Source organism: Microcaecilia unicolor, chromosome 3 (genome assembly GCF_901765095.1).
Source record: "Microcaecilia unicolor chromosome 3, aMicUni1.1, whole genome shotgun sequence".
NCBI lineage: Eukaryota > Metazoa > Chordata > Amphibia > Gymnophiona > Siphonopidae > Microcaecilia > Microcaecilia unicolor.
Window position 1 is genome coordinate 336,573,754 of NC_044033.1, and position 8,736 is coordinate 336,582,489.

The 8,736-nt window shown below is 48.6% G+C and overlaps 1 protein-coding gene across 1 annotated transcript in view; it reads right to left on the bottom strand.

Annotated features, from left to right (window-relative positions):
* LOC115466873 (oocyte zinc finger protein XlCOF7.1-like) overlaps positions 1-8,427 on the bottom strand; it is a 34,853-nt gene extending 26,426 nt beyond the window's left edge. Inside the window, exons 1-2 of the mRNA XM_030198445.1 lie at positions 8,321-8,427; positions 8,056-8,169 (exon numbers count right to left, since the gene is read on the bottom strand). The gene's annotated coding sequence lies outside the window, so the exon portion shown is untranslated. The remainder of the gene's footprint in view (positions 1-8,055; positions 8,170-8,320) is intronic.
* Positions 8,428-8,736: the final 309 nt, after the last annotated feature.

Genomic DNA, 8,736 nt, shown 5'->3' on the forward strand with positions numbered 1-8,736 from the left:
GATGACCTTGTCTGAGAAGCCCTTCTTCCTCAGACGCTGCCGCTCAATAGCTAGGCCGTAAGGCCAAAGGGGGAGGGATCCTCCATCACCACGGGACCCTGATGCAACAGGCCCTGCTCCGCTGGCAGCCGCAGAGGGCCGTCCACTGAGAGCCTGATCAAGTCCGCATACCAGGGATGTCTGGGCCAGTCCAGACCCACCAGGATTAACCGGCCCGGATGCTTTGCCACCCGGTCTAGCACCCTGCCCAACATGGGCCAGGGCGGGAACACAGAGAAGCTCCTGTGTCGGCCACTGTTGGAGAAGAGCATCTACTCCCAGAGATCGAGGGTCCCGTCCTCTGCTGAAAAAGCGCGGCACTTGGCAATTGGCCGATGACGCCATCAGATCTAGGCTCGGCTGGCCCCAGCGCTTCGTAATGTCCAAGAACGCCTGAGCCGATAGCTGCCACTCTCCGGGATCCAAGGTATGGCGACTGAGAAAGTCCGCCTTGACATTCATGACTCCGGCAATGTGGGCCGCCGACAGCTGTTCCAGGTTCGATTCCGCCCACTGGCATAGATTCATGGCCTCCTTGGCTAGAGGGGCGCTCTTGGTACCTCTCTGGCGATTGACATAGGCCACAGCCGTGGCATTGTCCGACAGGACCCGTACTGGCTTCAACGCCAGTACCAGGAGAAACTCCAAAAGCGCCAACCAAATGGCTCTGAGTTCCAGGAGGTTGATAGACCACTTTGCCTCTGCAGGAGACCAGAGCCCCTGCGCTGTCCTTCCCAAGCAGTGGGCTCCCCAGCCCGACAAAGAGGCGTCCGTTGTGACGACAACCCACTCCGCGGTCAAAAGAGGCATTCCTGCGGACAACTTGTCTGTCCTCAGCCACCAGCTCAGCGCCTTGCGCACCGCTGGGTCCAAGGGAAGGCGCACAGCATAATGCTCCGAAACTGGAGTCCAGTGCTGCAGCAGAGTGTTGTAGTGGTCTCATATGAGCCCTGGCCCAGGGCACTACTTCCATCGTGGCCGTCATAGAGCCCAACAGCTGCACATAGTCCCAAGCCCGAAGAGGAGAGGCTACTAGGAACTGGTCCACCTGAGCCTGAAGCTTGACAATCCGATTGTCTGGCAGGAACACTCTGCCCACTTGGGTGTCGAAACGAACTCCCAGATATTCCAGGGACTGAGTCGGGCGCAGCTGGCTTTTCTCCCAGTTGATGATCCACCCCAGGGAGCTCAAAAGAGCAATCACCCGGTCTACAGCCCTGCCGCACTCTGCATAAGAGGGGGCTCGGATCAACCAGTCGTCCAGATAAGGATGGACTTGTACTCCTTCCTTTCGTAGGAAGGCCACGATGACCACCATTACTTTGGAGAAGGTGTCGGCCCAGGACTGCAAAACGCAGAAAGCGTTGATGAGGAGGCCAGATGGGAATATGCAAGTAAGCTTCCTTGATGTCCAAGGATGCCAGGAACTCCCCTGCCTTCACTGCCGCTATAACAGAGCGGAGAGTCTCCATTCGGAAGTGCTGAACTTTCAAGGCCCGATTGACCCCTTTGAGGTCGAGGATAGGCCGTACAGAACCTCCTTTCTTTGGTACCACAAAGTAAATGGAGTAACGTCCCTTGCCAAGCTGATCTTCTGGCACCGGAACAACCGCACCCAGGCGGATCAGATTGTCCAAAGTCTGCTGCACTGCCACAGCTTTGACCGGAGACTTGCAGGGAGAGTGCACAAACCCGTCTCTTAAGGGTCGGCAGAACTCTAGCTTGTAGCCGTCTCTGATGACTTCCAGCACTCAAGCGTCTGAAGTTACCCTGGTCCACTCGCCCAGAAACGAGGACAGGCGTCCTCCAATATGCACTGGGCCATGGACCAGGGCCCCATCAGTGTGTACGAGGCCCTGGGGGAGGACCGGAGGACGCACCTGCGGGACGGCGGTCTCTGTGAAAGAAATGCTGCTTGGGGGAGAAGTTCCTCTTGAAGGAAGAGGGGGCAGAGGAGCCCGACTTGCCCGGGCGATACCGACGGGCTTCCTGAAACCGTCCTTTGGAGGAACCGGGGCGAGCACCACTGGCCCGAGCCCTGACCTCTGGTAACCTCTTGCCCTTAGACGTGCCGAGATCGGTCACAATTTTGTCCAGCTTGACCCCAAAGAGCAGCTTGCCTTTAAAAGGCAACTTAGCCAGGCGAGACTTAGAGGCGTGGTCAGCAGACCAATGCTTCAGCCAAAGCCAACGCCGTGCAGAGACTGTCTGAGCCATACCTTTAGCTGAGGCTCTCAAGACATCATACAGCAAGACTGCCAAATAAGCCAAGCCCGATTCCAGGGCCGGCCAATCAGCCCTCAAGGAAGGATCCGAGGGGGAAGCCCGCTGCACAATCGTCAGGCACGCCCTGGCCACATAGGAGCCGCAAACTGAGGCCTGCAAACTTAAAGCAGCCGCCTCGAAGGACGACCTTAAGGCCGCCTCCAATCTTCTGTCTTGGGCGTCCTTTAGGGCCGTGCCACCTTCCACCGGCAACGCCGTTTTCTTAGTCACCGCAGTGATTAAAGAATCCACGGTAGGCCAAAGAAAGGCCTCCCGTTCACCTTCAGGCAGAGGATAGAGGCGGGACATAGCCCTAGCCACTTTGAGACTCGCTTCTGGGACATCCCATTGAGCCGAAATCAAGGTGCGCATGGCCTCATGCACGTGGAAGGTTCTAGGCGGGCGCTTCGTCCCTAGCATAATGGCGGAGCCAACAGAGGCTGAAGGAGAGACGTCCTCCGGAGAGGAAATCTTCAAAATGCTCATGGCCTGCACTAACAGGTTGGGCAAATCCTCTGAGCGAAAGATCTGCGCTGCAGAGGGGTCATCCACTCCATCCGAGCGGGAATCCGTCTCCTCCAAGAAATCCCCAAAGGACCGTTGGGAGAACTCAGATATGCTGCCCTCATCTACATCAGAGGAGACAGAGTCCTCTAGGGCCTGGAAATCCACCCGAGGGTGTTTGCTTCCGGAGGCCTCAACCCCTTTATCGGACAAGGGAGCAGGGGCAGCGTTTTGCATAAGGAAAGCCTGATGCAGCAGCAAAATGGAACTCAGGGGAGAAACCCCCCAGACCGTGCACTTCTGCAGCCTGGGCCTCGGCCCTAGACGCACCCTCAACCGACGCTCGCGAGAGCGGGGAAGAAACAGGCTGCGCATCCAAAATGGCATCCAGCGCGAAACTCCGAGAAGGAGCCACGCGGGAAGAACGGTGCTTAACTTTGGCCGCTTTTTTGCCGTCGCCCGAATCAAGGGCGACCATAGTATTAACGTCTCCCACCTCGAGGGCGGCCCAAGAAGAAGCCGTCCGAGCAGCGGGGGATGGGCGTTTATGGCGGGAAAAACCGCCGCACTGGAGGAAGAACCGGGACACTGACCGGCCTCCAAACTGACGCCCAAAAAAGGCGATTCAGGTTTTGAAACCCCCGCATCCCCGCTAGATGCGCACACGCGGTCCGGGGAGCGATTCTTCGCGCCCTCACCCTCCGACGCCATAGGCCACGTGGAACCCGATCGGGGAACCCCCCTGCCCGCTACAAAAGGTAAAAATTACCTGCTTCTCGTTCCGAGCTGTAACGAACTGGTGTCCCAGTGAGCAGCTGCAATAAACGCTGATATAAACGTTGAAATAAACGCCCTTAAAGGACGTCCACATTTTTTTTTTTTTTAAACGGAGCCAGCGGGAGGGGGGAGAAAAGGAGGGACCTGGTGCCACCAGGTTTGCACTTGTTCAAGAAGAGCCCTCAACTCCAGGTACTCAACAAAACCTAAAAATTAGGCTTGGAGACCTAGCCAGAGCTGCTGCTGTGTGTGACCACCACCTGCTGAGATAGAGAACATACTGAGGAGTTTCCGGCAGCACATGACCACATATAGGGAGGCAAAAGGATTGCTCTCTATCTCCACCTGCTGGTAGATGGACACAACCCACCAGTCTATGGATTGATCAGCATGATGATATGGAAGCAGGGATTTGAAGATGGGGAGGGAGGGGGCCTGATGTATGGGCTCGGGGAGTTTGTTCCACACGTGGGGTGAGGCGAGGCAGAAAGGGCCAAGCGAGAAACGATCCCTTCTGGCGCTGTGGTGTCCAACAAGCGATCCCCTGATCCGCACTAGGACTCACTACCGTCACGGAACAAGACTCTCAGGGAAGTGACGTGCCACAGTGCCCCGTAGCGTGAGCTGCGCTTAACGGACTCCGACTAAATGGACATAGCCCCAAAAGCCTTACCTTCTCTGTAGTCCCAGCCCTGCTCACGTTCCAATTAAGCTGAACAGAGAATTGTTCCAAGCGCCAAGCAAGCCAAATTGAGGCTGGACTAGAGAATCGTTCCGTCTGGTTCTTTCTTTCTTTTTTTTTTTTAAGAGACAGGAGAGGAATACAGCCAAAATACTCAACAGAATTTAAGTAAGCTGACAGGGGGAGAAGGGTAGGGACCTGGCACCACCAGGTGTATCCCAGAATGTGCTCCAGCACCTCAACCCCAGAGAAAGCTCAACACACCCGAGGGAACGGGATAGGAGCCTCAGGCCACAGAGCTACACTTTATGCTCCCTTCTACCTGCTAGATAGAGAAAACACTGAAGTGAGGCTGGCTGCACATGCTCTATTGTAGCAAACTTCTGAGTTCTCTCTATCTAACCTGCTAGAGGAGGGGCATAACCCACAAGTCTCTGGATTGATCTGGGGACGCTATGGAATGAAAAATTAGATTATAATAGGCATCTCTGAGACCTGGTGGAAGGAGGATAACTAGTGAGACACTGTCATACCAGGGTACAAATTATATCATAGTGAAAGGGTGGATCGAATTAGCGGTGGGGTAGCTTTATATGTTAAAGGAGGATCTTGAATCAAATAGACTGAAAATTCTACAGGAAACAAAAGAAATCTTGAAATCCCTATGGACTGAAATTCCATGTGTAAAGGGGAAAAGGACAGTGATAGGGGCGTACTACCATCCGCCTGGCCAGGATGAACAGACCGATGTAGAAATGTTATCAGAAATTAGGCAAACAAACTAGACAACACAATAATAATGGGTGATTTCAATTACCCTGATATTGACTGGGTAAATTTAACACTGGGCATGTTAGGGAGGTAAAATTCCTGGACAAAATCAAGGACTGCTTTATGGAGCTGCTGGTACAGGAGCCAACAAAAGGAAGAAAAAAACCCTCTAGACCTAGTTCTTAGTGGAACACATGATCTGGTGCAGGAGGCAATGGTGCAGGGGCCGCTTGATAACAGTGATCATAATATGATAAGATTTAATATTGGCTTTGGAGTAAGTACACACAGGAAATCCAATATGTTAGCATTTAACTTTCAAAAAGAAGACTATGATAAAATGAGAAGTACGGTAAAACAAACAAACAAAAAAATTAGAGGAGCAGCCGTGAAGGTCAAAAATTTACATCAGGCATGGATGCTATTCAAAAATACCATCCTGGAAGCCCAGGCCAAATATATTCTATGTATTAAAAAAAGGAGGAAGGAAGACCAAATGACAGCCAGCATGGATACAAAAATGAGGTGAAGGAAGCTTATAGAACTAAATGACAATCCTTCAGAAAACGGAAGAAGGATCCGACTGAAAATAATAAGAAACATGATTAAGGAATATCAAGTCAAACGCAAAGCACTGATAAGGAAAGCAAAGAGAGACTTTGAAAAACACATTACATTGGAGGCAAAAACATAAAAGTAAACATTTTTTTTACGTATATTAAAAGCAAGAAGTCGGAACAAGAATCAGTTGGACTGCTAGATTACTGAGGAGTGAAAGGGGCACTCAGGGAAGACAAAGCCATAACAAAGAGATTAAATGAATTCTTTACTTTGGTCTTCACTGAGGAAAATTTGGGAAAGACACCGGTGCCAGAAATTGTATTCAAAGCTGACGAGACAAAACATAGTAGACAAAGAACCTGAATGAAATCTCTACAAACCTGGAGGATGTAATGGGGCAATTTGACAAACTGAAGAGTAGTAAATCACCTGGACCGGATGGTGTTCATCCCAGAGTACTGACAGAATTGAAAAATGAACTTGTATTATTAGTAATATGTAATTTATCTTTAAACTCAAGCATGGTACCAGAAGATTGGAGGGTGGCCAATGTAAGACGATTTAAAAAAAATGTTTCAGAGGATATCTGGAAAATTATAGACTGGTGAACATGACGTAAGTGAAGGCCAAAATGGTAGAGACTATTATAAAGAATAAAATTAGAGAGCATATTCTACATTTTGGAACGTTACAAGATTGCTACCAACTGGCAATTAGAGATGTATTCCTTTACCTTCAAGTTAAACATTTCATTCAGGTAGAACAACTAGTACCAGGGGGTGGAGGCCTTAAGTTGGCTTTTGAAACATCAGTGGGTGGACAAGTTGGTAGGGGGTTATATATCTTATGTTTATGGGCTCCCCAACACCTTACATAAATGGAAGGCTACCTACAGGGGGGTATGAGAGAGGAATTTAAATAGAGAGTTTTTTGAGGAGGTCTGGAAAAATATCTCTCTGCAATCTCATTAATTGTCATATGCACCTCAGATTATTGAGAACCGCTACTAAATGGACTTGGGAAAAATCCACAATTCCAGGAATAACATGTATAGAATGTTTGTACGTTTGGGAAGCTTGCCAGGTGCCCTTGGCCTGGATTGGCCGCTGTCGTGGACAGGATGCTGGGCTTGATGGACCCTTGGTCTTTTCCCAGTGTGGCATTACTTATGTACTTATGTACTGGTGAGATGACATTACAGGTCATTATGAGGAAAGGGAATGGTTTATGTTGAGTATAGTTCCCCTCCAGCCACACCCTCACCATCGGGTGGGAATGTCCTAAGGCAGTGGTTCCCAAACCTGATCCTGGAGGCACTCTAGCCAGTCAGGTTTTCAGTATATCCACAATGAATATTCATGAGATAGATTTGCATGCAGTGGAGGAGGGTACATGCAAATCTCTCTCATGAATATTCATTGTGGGTATCCTGACAATCTGACTGGCTGGGGTGCCTACAGGACCAGGTTTGGGAACCACCGTCGTAAAGTCCAGAAATTATGGAAGGAGGTATTTGCATATGAGCAACAGTTACTCGAGACTCGTATACCGTGCAGTATGGAAAATGCCCTATTAAGTGGGAAAGTGGAAGGGATAACGGGAGCTCTGGATAAATTAATGCTGTTGGCTTTTTACAGCAGCCTAACTGCTGATTGCTTCACGTTGGAATACACGGGACATGCAAACTACAGAGATGGTTAAAAAGGCACTGTGTGTTATATGCAAATGATATAGATTGACTGCCTTACAACATAATAAATGGAAATATTATCAAGAAATGTAGGGAAAACTTCTCCAGTTGGAAGGACATTCTGTGAGTTTTGGAGAAAGGAGTGGAAGGGGGGAGGGGGGAGATAAGGGATGGAAAGGGTCTATTTTTAGTTTTTAATTATTGGAGTGGCAGTTAAGTAGTAGTAGTAGTAGTATGTAGCAAAATGCACACTTATTCTTAATTTTTTTCTGTTAATAGATGCTGACAGTTATTTTGCTTGAAAATTCATAAATTTGAAGTTACAGAAGAAAATGGCAGCCGAGACTGCTGTGGGAGGTTGCGGCCTCAATTTTGGAACTGGGAATGGCATCATTACAATAAACTGCATTATGTACTTTGATTTGCGCTCATCTATCAGCAATACAAAATGTCCATGACTAAGTCAAACTGCACCATGTTCATCAGTCATGTTCCTTCACAACAGTGCAGAAGACTCTCCACCTCCAGTAGCCCTTTCTCAACCCCAAGACACTCTAGGTTCAAGGGTTTTGCAGACCTGATCCCACCCCTTAGATACCCACCTCTATCAGTGCCTCCTCCACCTCCACAGATTGTTTCCTTATTTTGGACAGATTAAACTGGCAGTGGAAGAAGAGGAGGAGATGACAGCCTTTTATCCCACCAGCACTGAATTCATGAATGATCCCAGCTGACTTAAGATGTGCAGGAGGAATTTTATACTTACTTGTTACAGAAGAAGGAGTCTGTTCCGACATCTCTGATTCAGGAAGATCCATGAAGGGGAGACTTTCCTCTTGTTTAACACTCAGCGAGAACACAGACATTATGACTGGAAGGCCTGTGATGAGAAAACACATTTACAAGAATCAACCAAGTATCTGATAATATTAAAATAGGAAATTGATTTAAGTGTCCAAATGTTTGATGTTTTACATCATCTCCTGTGATCTCAAAATGAAAAGCCCATTAAATCCAAAACATTTACTTACTGTTGGAGTCATTTGGATTTTCTTTTGCCTCCCACTCAAATTGTTGAGTGAAATATTTCTCATTTTCCTTTTTAATCTTGAATATAACATCAGGATTAACAATTGAATAACCTGAAAATAAGAAGTAGGAAAATTACTGGAGAGGTTCTTTCTCTGATGGAGCCATGTGTGATGTGTGCATGGAGGTGTGTGTATAGATATGTTGGGGTATGTGTATTTGTCTGGCAAAGCTTGGAGAGAAGAGGTAGAAGTGGCCTGATACTTGATTAGATTATATCAGAGTTTTCCTGGTACAGACATTTCTCTTCATAGCCTTCCTAGCCAGACTTGTGTGCAGCTGATATGTAATCACCTTATGCAGATGTCTCAGAAGAAATGAGAGGTAAATCCTCTCTCTGGTCTTCTGTGCCAAAATA